At 34.4% G+C, this 12403-nt stretch overlaps 1 protein-coding gene and 1 long non-coding RNA gene across 9 annotated transcripts in view; both read right to left on the bottom strand.

Moving 5' to 3' along the window:
• atp11a (ATPase phospholipid transporting 11A) overlaps positions 1 to 12403 on the bottom strand; it is a 94946-nt gene that overhangs the window by 60640 nt on the left and 21903 nt on the right. The gene's annotated exons all lie outside the window — the stretch shown is intronic.
• Positions 8191 to 11508, bottom strand: LOC137073934 (uncharacterized). 3 transcript variants are annotated; one of them, XR_010904829.1, is made up of 4 exons: positions 11165 to 11508; positions 10805 to 10903; positions 10488 to 10534; positions 8191 to 8447 (listed from the first exon to the last, which is right to left on the bottom strand). It is a non-coding gene; the product is annotated as an uncharacterized lncRNA (long non-coding RNA). The 3 variants fall into 3 exon arrangements; XR_010904828.1 differs by lacking the exon at positions 8191 to 8447 and adding an exon at positions 9947 to 9996; XR_010904827.1 differs by lacking the exon at positions 8191 to 8447 and having other exon boundaries at positions 9947 to 10534.

Here is a 12403-nt window from a genome sequence, read left to right as displayed (position 1 = left end):
ATGAGAGATTGCTCCTGCCCCATTTATAACCCTGACTTTCAGCACGGCTTCATTTCTCCTGGTTACAAATATTGTGATCTGGGTCAATAGGTCTGTGAGAATCTCAACAGCTGCATTTGTCACCAAACACCTTAAATAACCTTTGAAAGATTTGTATTTGATCATAAAAATACAGTGGAAACTGTAAAATAACTGTTTTCTATTGTAGTATATTCTAAAATGCAATTTATTTATGTGATGCAAAGCTGATTTTTCAGCATCGTTACTCCAGTTTTCAGTAGGGTTGTAACAATATATCATAAATCACAATATATTTCAATAAGAAAGTGCAACAATATGCATCATGGATCGTGACGTAAAAAATGAAAATTACTGTCTGAGAAAAATTAATTTTAATATCAGAGTTTTAGTGTTGGTACTATTAAACTACTATAATGTTGAATGTAATGTATAATAATACAATGGGTGAATATGTGTGGGTCCTGATCATGCCAAATGTCACCAGTAAAAAGTGGCCTCAATTATTTAAAATATATAGTCAGTGACAAAATGCACAGTTGTCTAAAATAATTCTGTATTTTCAGCTTCAGAATCATGAATATTTTTATTCTGCTGTCACCAGTGTCCTGTGCGTTGGGTTTCCAGCACCAAGTCCAAGCCTATTCATTCCCACACCCGCTGTAATACCAAATCGACAGTACAGGAACGTTTTGCCATATGTCTTGGAGTATCACAATAATATCGTATCGTAATATGTATCGGATCGTGACACGAGGGTATCGTTACACCCCTAAGTCTTCAGTGTCACATGATCCTTCAGAAATCCTTCTGATATGCTGATTGGCTGCTCAAGAAACATTTCTCATTACAGCTGAAACTGCACTTTCATTGTATGGGCATTAGCAAAACATTTTTTAATACAAAAACATTTGGGTGAACTATCAATTTAAGTGAGAAAATTATATTATTTATATATTCAGGTTATGAAAAAAAAAATCACAAAACATGAATGCAGATGTAAATTCAATCTGTTGCAGTGAAGTAATGGTTAAAAGTTAACTGCTTAAAAGAGAGCAGTTACTGTCATTTTACTTTTATGTGGTAATATTTTATGACTGGAATAAAAGCAGACAGCAGGTACCCACAGCGCAGTGTCTGGATTTTAATAACACGATTGAACATTACATTATATGCTACACTGACCAATGGAGCACACGGCAAGTTATATAACCTAGAAAATCTGTTGGATTACATTCATACAAACTTTTCAATTACTCTGAAAGCCACTACACTGATACAATGTTTTATCAATGCTTAACACAGAAAGTACCAGCAAAAAATATAAACGCCTTCTTATGTCTGATTAATGTGCATTCATGGATCTTTTCTCGCTTGCATGCAATTAAGTAAATGCATGTGTTTTTAAAAAAGACATTCCGTTATACAGAAAGCAAATCAGCAAATGTGTTTCCAAGCAACAATGCTGCAAACGATCTGTACCATATAAAATTAGCAAGACAAGCCTTAAGTGAGACTAAAAGCTTAATATTCCTCATGCATTTAAGGACAATAAAAACACAGTAGTTCATTTCATTGCTGCTAAGTACTGCTAAAGTGGAGATCACTGAATGTGGTTCTGCTATTGATCTAGTTTTAGCTTTTAAATATGTCTGGATTGAAGAGTGCATTACTGAGATGTCTGTCACATTAAACCGGTTTCTAATCCTGATCCGTTTTATAAAACCAGCGATAGGATAACACAATAAGGATGCAATGGGTGTGGCGTAGTGGTAAATGCTCAAGGTTGGTATCTAGGGGTGTCTGGATCGAATCCTGAGGGGATTCAAACACTTAACGCCAGGTTGCACCAGTGGGACTGTCACTTACACTTAGTACTGCTTTGGATAAAAGCGTGTCTTCTAAAACTGGAAAGTATTTTGATATAAAAAGAAAAGCACAAAAAAGAAAAATCAATGGTGTTTGCTGTTTGTGCTTTTTTTCCCCACTGGGCTCATTATTAGAGTGGTCTGATAAAATATAAGCATCATTTATGCCTGAATTACTCTATCATGGGAAATTATTATATCACTGTACATGTGGAAATATCACACATCTTTAAACACATCTATGTCCATAAAAATATGTCCAAAACATATTGCATAAGAATTACGCAATACATGTTTTGCTATAGACTTGTGTGACTACTGCCTATAGTGAGTGGGGGGTAAAAATCAATATATCCTCTTTCTAACTTGTACATCATTTTCTTTGTCAACTGAGAGAACCAGGAATACAGTGTTTGCACCCATCTGTCTATTTGTGTATATTTTGCTTCATGTGCACATGGGGACTCAAGCAATTATATAATAATGAGTAAGATATACTTTTGGCCAAAATAAAGTAAAGTAATACAAAGAAGGAGGATAGACAAAACACATGATTTAATATCTGACATGAGTGCCAGTGGAAACATTAAATGGCAGGTGTTCTCTAGATGAAGATTTCAATTAATTTAAATTTAGTGATGGCATTATTTTTTGTGATGCATTATGGTAAGCTGATTGATTAGCTGATGAATATTTTCATATGACTGATAACTGATTAACGGCTGATATTTAAATTCCCTTACTATTTTGACTAAATGAAACAAAACAAAAATCCATCATTTTAAATGCTACATCACAATATCTGTAAAAAATAAATTGTTGGTTTTTGTTGGTTTAACTTAAAAAAGTAAGTAACCTGGTTGCCTTCAAATTTTGAGTTTATTGAAATTAAACATTTGAGTTGATACAAAGAAGGAAATTTGTTTAATAAATAGAACCTCAAAATATTATTGTATCTGAACCACATAAAAAATGTGATAAATCATGAAAATAGCACTATTTGGCATGTTTCACTGCATCATCAGAAATAAAATTACCCAATAAGCTTACAAAATATTTTAATAATATTTTAATAAAGGTTGTCGAATCTCAAAAAATGTAAATTGTTTTAACTCAAAATTTTAATTTCAATTAACTCAAAATTAAGGCAACCAGGTAACTTTTTTTTTTACAGTGATGCATCATGTTTGATAAAGTTTACATTTAATTAAATAATTAATTATCAGTGATTTAAACCATTAACTTTAAGTAAGCTAAAATGTAAACAAAAAAAGATAAATATTTAATAAAAATGTGAATGAAATAAAAAGGTAAAATAATAGCATCAAAAATCCAATATCATCTGATAATTATTTATATTGTGCATCCCTAGACCAAACATTAAAATGAACAAGAAATCAACAACAGTCAAATTCCAAGAGCTTCAAAAAGTCCATCAAATAAGCGAATGCCTTTGTTTGTAATTTTAACGTGCGTGAATACAGAAATATTTAGACATACAATTCAATTGGAATGCTTTTGCTGTGGCTCTGCTGGTGTTATATGTAGAATTCAAACTGTTCTTGAGTCAGCTCACAAAAAACAGACATTTATGTGTTTTATCTCACCCGCTGATAAGCACAGCACAGAAGACTGAAATATAGCCATTCTAACACAACCCACACATATCCTGGCCATTGATTCAACGGTAGCTCTAGTAACGTTTTCTAAACACTTGTGTATAATTCATGGATAGTTCACAAAAGTAGCTAGCGATAAGAGCTATCATGCTTGTCCAGTCAGCTCATCTCTAAGGTTAACAACATTTTACATCATAAAAGGCGTTTTAAATATAGTTTGTTGGGGGAGGCAGACAGGCCCAAACAGGACTGAGATTAATAGGGTTGTCAACAGGCCAAACAATCAGTCCTCAGCCAAAAAACGGCCAACAGAAAGAGAGAGAGAGACAGAGAGAGAGAGAGAGAGAGAGAGAGAGAGAGAGAGAGAGAGAGAGAGAGAGAGAGAGAGAGAATGCGTGCGGTAAACAACTCTAGGAGGCTAGTAAGATGCTATCGAAAAATGCTAAACAAAGTGTTTGTTGTTTATGTAAAAAGAACTATTCTGCTTTTCGCGACTTATTATTTTAAAATATTTTTGAATGTATGAAATATTTTGTTTAATATTTTTACATCAAGATTTACTGATAATGTTAGTTAAAGCTACACTGTGTGATATTTTTCCCCATCTAGCGGTGTATAGGTATATGACAATCCACTGATTTCGTTTTAACTCCTACGGTGGCCGATTTAGTCCAAGATTAACATGGTTTCCAGTTCGACCTCGTTCATGACTGCCATCGAGTGTTAAAACGCGAATAGTGAAGCTTGAATTTACGGGTATGTCCCTCTTTGGCTAATGTACTTTCAAGATGGAGGGGCAACATGACGACCGGCATTCGAACCCCTCACCCGTATGTATTTTCAATGGCATATTATAAACTTACGAGAATACTTTATTACTTAAAAGAAGTAAATATACATTAATGAGCACATATATTTTTGAAAGAACTAAGTGTTTTTAGCTAAGAATAAACTAAAAAAATTACACAGTGTAGCTTTAAAGTTTCTTCCACTTAAAGGTGGGGTAAGTGATATCTGGTAACCGTTGTTGATATTTCAAATCACCAAAACAAACACACCCCTACCCCCAAAAGGGTCTTGGCCCTATTTTGATAGCTCCGCCCCACACATCCAGGCAACGACGTTAGCAGAATCTGTGTAACTAATCCAGGTCGAATATTCAATGAAAAAGTCACCCCTTCATCACAAAAACACAAACTGTTCTCATGAACAACTCTATAGTACACCACTACAGTCCAGCTAACGACATATTACAATTATGACTGGATAAGGGTTATATAGATCATGAAAAGAGGAAACAAACATATATTAGGAGTATAGTATCTTTCTTGTCGGACACATTGTGTGAGCTGATGCTTGAAGCACACAGTGAGGAAATTTAGATGCTCCATACGGTGTGGAAATGAACGGGTCTTTATCACCGCTGAAGTGAGCCACAATACGATCGCAAATGGACAAACAAGCGAACATTACACACGAGCATAGTCAAGCAGCATATATTAGGCTAGTTCTCGGCTAATATCCGTCATGTGTGACTCGTGTGTTTTGAATAATGACGTGCACAGAGCGAGAGCGAGCGCTCTTCTCACCATCATTAGTAGACACGCCCCTTACTGCTGATTGGCTACAAGTTTGTTATTCCACTCGGCCCGAGTCCTTTTTTTAAAACGGTTTTGAAATAACACTTACCCCACATTTAAAACGCTAATTTAGTTAAACCTGTATATGACAATTTTCTCTGACCCATAATAGTTCACCCAAAAATGACAATTACCCCCATGATTTACTCAGCCTCAAGCCAGCTAATCCAAGCTTTATAATGGATGCCTAAAATTTGAAGCTCAAAAATGTGCATCCATCCATTATAAAAGAAATACATGCAGCTCAGATGGGTTAATAAAGGCTATCTTAAGTAAATCAATGGATTTATGTAATACAAATATCCATATTTAAAACTTTATATACAATTAGCTGCAATTGACTGCCATTATAAAGCTTGGAAGAGCCAGGCCATTTTTTTATATAACTCTGTATTCATCTGAAAGAAGAACGTCATATACACCTAGGATGGCTTTAGAGTGAGTAAGTCCTGGGGTAATTTTCATTTTTGGGTAAATGATCCCTTTCAAATTAAACAGTGCTGCTGTCCCTTTAAGATACTGCAGTTGAATTTTGACTGATTCATTAGAAAAGCTGACTCAAAAAATCCACTCACAAATCTAACATCACTATAATTTGAAAAATAGATCTCCTTTTTTGCCCCAGAAAATATAAACTTAATATAAACATAAAATCATTTTTTTTAGGAAATATAAAAGTCCGGGCTGGCAAACAAATATATAAAAATCTGCAAAAACAACATTACTGGCCATCTGTGGAGATCATGCTATGTTTGCTCGCTGACCGAGGTTCATGCTGTTGCTGGTGGAGGTATATCTATGGTAAACGCTACACTTGCTCTCAAATGCGCTCCATCTGTTAGCTACTTCCGCCCCCGGAAGAGAGCAGAGAGGTCTGGAAGCTTCTAGATTTGAATGTCATAATGTTCTTCTCTCGCCAAGCTTCATCTCAACTGTCTCTACAGGACCCCATTGCCCTTTACACGATAAGACTCTCTCACTTGTGGGTTCAATGGGGAACGCCGGCCGAGCCAATGTGCTACATGTGCACATCAAATATTTAGGGGCCTGGAGTTAGTATCCATTAGTGTAAAGTGTACCTGTCCTTGTGCATCACCATTATGAGCAGCACAATAAATGGCAAGCACAAAAAGACATAGAATATTTGCAAGTCTAAGGTATTTTTATTTAAGCTAGAACAAAGACATACCATAAGTGGAATGTAATAATATACCTTAAAGAATATGGTACCATAATAATATTTTTTTTAGGTGGAAATAATCCCTTACAACGTGAACACAGTATTATTTTGATACAAAATGGAAAATAAATAAACTAATAATTTTATTGTTGTTGTTATTATTATTATTATTATTATTATTATTATTATTATTAAAAGAAAATAATGTTAACATATTATTTTAAATTTTTCATCATTTGTCCATCAGTTATTCCTTACATATTAACTAGATACAAGCTGTTGTACCCCTAAAGGTACAATTCTTGCCCCTTATTTCTGAGAGCGTGTGTAGAGATCAAACAGATGCTAAGAGCCCCTTACAGCGACCGGATGATCAGTCCAGATGTGCAACACTCATGAGGAGTCAGCAATATAAGAATCTGTGAAAGAATAAATGGCTAGTGCCTTCCAGAATGATATAAGAACCGCTCTCTAACCCCCTCTCCCCACACAATAATCAATCTGTGCCAGCATGAGACAAGCCTCAGGACTTGAGTCACGTGGACTCAAACTCACTCCAATCTGTCACGTTTGGACAATGTGACCACGAGAGGTGTGGCTGAAACACACACACACACACACACACACACACACACACACACACACACAGGCCAGTTGCTAACTATTGCAAATAGCAATAGATGTGAGTTAGGGACCCACTTTATATTAGGTGGCCTCAACTACTATGTACTAACATTTTAATTAATCATTTGATACAATGCACTAAATGTGTACATACACTCTAAAAAATGCTGGGTTGTATTAACCCAATGTTGGGTCAAATATGGACTAACCCAGCAATTGGGTTGTTTTAACCCAGCGATTGGGTTGTTTTAATCCTGCGGTTGGGTTAAATATTTGCTTAAGACAACCCAATCGCTGGGTTAAAACAACCCAACTGCTGGGTTAGTCCATATTTGACCCTACATTGGGTTGTTTTTTACTCAGAATTTTTTTAGAGTGTACATGTTTTGCATTGTACTTACATTTTAAAAATACCTGCATGTAGTTACATCTGTAATTACGTCTGTAATTAATTTCTGTAACTACACTTTTGGCACTTTCCTTACACCTAACCCTACCCTTAAACTGATCCATATCACCACACCTGTCCCTAACTCTACCTGTATCCCACCTCAATATCAGCAAAAGTGCTTTGCAATTCAATTTGAACACAGTAAGTACACTGAACTTATTTTTTGATGTAAGTACATAGTACTTAAGGCACCTAATATAAAGTGGGGCCCATATTAGTACACTGTAAAACCCAACAAGTTACGGTAACTCAAACCATTTGAGGAAACCGATTGCTTCAAACCAATTAAGTTTTAAAACCATTAAGTATGAGTACCGAAAACTCATATACATTGAGTTAAATTAACTCATATTTTAGTGTTGTTTAAGTGTTAAAACTTATATTTTAGTGTTGTGTTGATCAATTATTAAGAGTAAACTGAACTTAAAGATTTTAAGTTAATTTTATTAATTCAGTTTGAATTCAGGTAACAAATCTAACTAAGTCTTAACAACTACATGGTTACTTAAATGGTTTTAGGAAACAGATTGCGGCAAATGGTTTAAGTTCATCAAACTCAAAGTGATTAAGTTACATAAGACTAAGCACAAGCTAACATTGGTACAAAATGAAGACAGAACAGGAGGGTATTTTTAAGTAATTTATTGAAATATAACATTTACATCATAAATACAGTATGCCATATGTTCACAAATATAGTAGACATAGTATATATAATAGAGTAGATATAACTAGACAAAAAATATTAGACTTTTTCACCAAATAAAACGGCACAAACATGTTTAAAAAAGTCATAACATTTAAATAACAAAACATATAAAATAAAAAAAATTATGTAAAAAGGTACGTTTCCTCAAAAAGCAAAAGCACTGTATGATCTTTAATGTACTCTAAGTGTATTGCACTGACCGAAGACTTGGCAGACATCACCACCTCATCTTTAAAGACAATCAAAGCATCCAGTGGGTTTAAAGGTAACGTTCCCTCTTCCTCCTCGACAGTAAGGATGGTGACTGTTGGCTTCTCCACCTGGTCAAGCTCCTTTTTCTATATGCATTGGAAAAAAAGTTTGTATGTCACCACATATAAAAATAACCCTTGTCAGGGCAGACACCATATTTCAATTTTCATAAATAAAAAAAACGTTGTTATAAGGAACGGATTATTGTTGATTTAATTGGGCGTGTGCTTATTTAAAACCCTGTAGTTCAATTTTGTAAAGATGTTAAGTTGTTTGTCAGCAAGGTTTAATTGGGGGAAAAACATTTTCAGGGGTGTATCAGCCGAATGTTCTAGACCTTGAATTGAATGACGAATTGAATTGAATTGAATTCAAGCGATAATGCACACATTGCAAAACATTTGTTTTTCATGTCAGTATGTCATAAATAGAAAGAGGCAACAGTTTACTGTCAAAGATTTGTCGCTCACATCACGCCGCATCCAGTGTAGACAACATAACGGACTATAAGGGGCTCTTTTGTCCTGTCGCGCTGCTCACATCCGGTGTAGACAAAGTGAAACAAGACAGATTTGATTATAAAATTTTAAATGGATAATGGCAAGACATCCTTGGTGTAAATTACGTTCTTCTTTCAGATTAATATAATCAGAGCGGTATTAATAAATGTCCTGGTTAATCCAAGCATTATAATGGCAGTAAATGGCTGTCCAAAATTTGAAGCCAAAAAAGTGCATCTATTCATTATAAAAGTAATCCACATGACTCTGGAGGGTTAATAAAGTACTTCCGAAGTGAATCGATGGGTTTATATAAGAAAAATATCCATATTTAACTCGTTATAAAATAAGAAAATAACTAGTTTCCGGCGCAACGATGACGTCGGATATAGCGTAAAAAAGCATAACAGCCACGGCGTTGACGGCGGACGCAGCGTAAAAAACATAAATGATGTGACGATGATGTCGGGCGTTGCACAAGCGTTTTGAATCACGAGAGGATATTTTTCTTACACAAACCCATCGATTTAATTCAGAAGGCCTTTATTATTCCCCCGGAGCCGTGTGGAGCACTTTTAAAATGGATGGATGCACTTTTTTGGGCTACAAATTTTGGGCTGCCATTCACTGCCATTATAAAGCTTGGACGAGCCAGGACACGTATTAATATAACTCTGATTGTATTCGTCTGAAAGAAGAATGTCATTTACACCAAGGAGGACTTGAGGGGGGGAGTAAATCAGGGTGAACGATTCCTTTAAGCTTGAGCTGAGATTGGTTTATTATGTGTCAAATAAGCTTTTGCTGTGCTCAATGTATATGCTAATGAAAGCCTAAATTAAACGTTTTGAAGACTAGATTTTCAATGGACAGATTAATAAATTTCTTATGTGTTTGGAACAATATGAGGGTTGGTAATTTATGAATCATGACTGAATTTGTATTGGCAAGTGGACTATACATTTAAGACAACTTGAATGATCAACTATCAGTCACTGTAACCACACCATGCATTTATGCTGGTGGCAGCTGAAAGGTTAACATGTTGCTAAATAAATGTAATGTAGTTTTGACATGTGTCCTACCTTGTGTCTTGAAAACATCTCCTGACTCTTCCTTTTAAATAGTAACAGACCTGCCAGGATCGTAGTTTTTTTTATGATTCATGACAAGACTTCTTTGAACCACTGCAAATCTAGCATTGCCAATTACCTTACACCTTTACAAACCCAAGGCAACTTCAGGATAACTGCCAGTGAAAATATAACACACGAAATGTTTCTGTTTATATTAGGAAAGCCGACTATAACAACAACTTTCAAGACTTGACCAGTATTCTCCTGAAGCAATACAACATGACTTTGAATGATAGACAGACTGGACTTTGGACTTTAAGCCTTTTAAAAAAATCATATTGCTTCAGAAGACTTACAAGTTGTGCTAAAAGGCATTTATGGTCATAATTACGTTTGCAAAAATAGCAATTCATTCAAAAATTAAAATTGAAGAACAAACTTATATTTGTATGAACATTATGTAACTGTTCATAACGTTATCATTTGCATTTTGCACAGTAACGTTACAAAATTCCATTGATTTGTTCAATGTTAATTCTAACTTACTTACTCATAGAATTGTAGCCACGTTGCTGCCATTGCACCTTCGTCTTTGCTCTGAAAAGATTTAAAAGCATGGCAACAATGTGTTAGTGTGAGTTTCAAATGAGAAAACGTCATGAGAAACAAATAACAGTTTAAAATTTTATCTAACGTTAGCAAAACAGGATCTAAAATGCTCCTCAAGTCACTTTGTTCACCCCGGAGCTTCAGCTGCTTTAGTCAAATTAACTAGCATCACATATGATAGAGGAAACTCGAATTCGATTAACAATACATTTAAAACGGTTGTAATATAAGGAATGCGTGAGTTTGCATTAACGTTACCTTTTGCTTTAACGTAAGTTAGTTAACGTCACTGTGGCACGAGACGAGAGACATGGAAAGATGGCCAACTGTCTCAAAAGCCAGCGTTTATCTGTCCGACTCTGAGAAAGCACAAACATATATTTTTTAATTCCCCGCTGACAAACTGCAGTGTAAAACAGCATAATTAACTCCAAACGTGTACATTACCGTTGATAACACTGGTGCAATAGCGCATTTGCTCCTCATGTTGCTGGCTAACTTTACACACAACATTACTGAGCTGGTTAATCTTCGGATAAACATAAAAGAGGTACGAAAATAACACTGAAAACGTTCAAACATGAGCGAAATATGAATAAATAAGTTTGAAACGCTTACCTTTTGTTTTTCTTGACTGTAGCGCGAGCCGTCCTGCTGTGACTGGACTGAAGGAGGGAAAATGGTGCGGTTTTTGTTACCTCGGAAACTCACTGGGATGATACTTTGACATGACTAAATGTAATGACTTTAAAAGAGCTTAATGTAAGACTGTAGGCTTAATATGAGGTAGATTAATGTATATACTATTGTTTATTTATTTATTTTATCAGCTTTTAGTTATTTAATTGGCCATAGATGTAAAATACTAGATTAAATAAATATCTGTAACTTAAACCATTAGAGTTAAAAAGTTTTAGTAACTTATTTAGATTTAGGTTTGCTTACAATAATACATTTTTGAGTTAACATCACACATATTTGTTAAGTTGAATTAACTTTTTTGGTAACATTAAGTAAAATGAACTTATTTCATTTAGTGAATTTCACTGTTAGGTTTTACAGTGTATTGTTGTAAAATAATAGCAGTACAACAGTGTAAATTATTACATTTATTAAAACATTAAATGGATGCCTCCTTAACAATGTTGGGGAAAGTTACTTCGAAAAGTAATGCATTACAATATAGCATTACTTCCTTAAAAAGTAACTAATTACGTTAGTTACTTTTTAAGAAAAGTAATTTAAATAAAATTACTTTTGTGTTACTTTTTTCACCTGGGCTGGGCATGTTTTTTATATAACAAAAAAGTTATATTTTTGAGCAAATGTAAAGACCCTTTTACACCAGACTCATTAAAGGTCAGCAGCAAATACATTGGTCAATAAAGTGAGATTAAATGAATAAAAATATTTGATTTATTTAACATATTTATTATTGGAGGTTTGCATAGTATTCTGCATTTTGCATTTCACAGATTTACAAATTTTAAGGAATACTGAATCATTTTTTGTGTGCAAATGAGATCTAGTAAATGCACACTTATATTGAGCCTAGAACTACAATAACCATCATGGTTTACACACAACGACTCCACACTTACGATGTATCTCAACATGGGGACAAGAGAGCGGTCAGTCAATAAATGGGAAAATAAATGACTTGAGTTACTTATTTGAAAAAGTAGCTCAGATTTTTGTTGTACATTTTAAAAGTAATGCATTACTGTTTACTTGAAAAAAGTAATCTGATTATGTAACTAATGAGTACCCCATGTAAAGTGCTTTGAGGACCCAAGAAAAGCAGTAAATAAATCTAACAAATTATCATTAATTATTATGATATACTGTATACAGTAT

The sequence above is a fragment of the Pseudorasbora parva genome, chromosome 4, assembly GCF_024679245.1.
Source record: "Pseudorasbora parva isolate DD20220531a chromosome 4, ASM2467924v1, whole genome shotgun sequence".
Lineage (NCBI taxonomy): Eukaryota > Metazoa > Chordata > Actinopteri > Cypriniformes > Gobionidae > Pseudorasbora > Pseudorasbora parva.
This window is presented reverse-complemented; position numbering and strand designations above follow the sequence as displayed.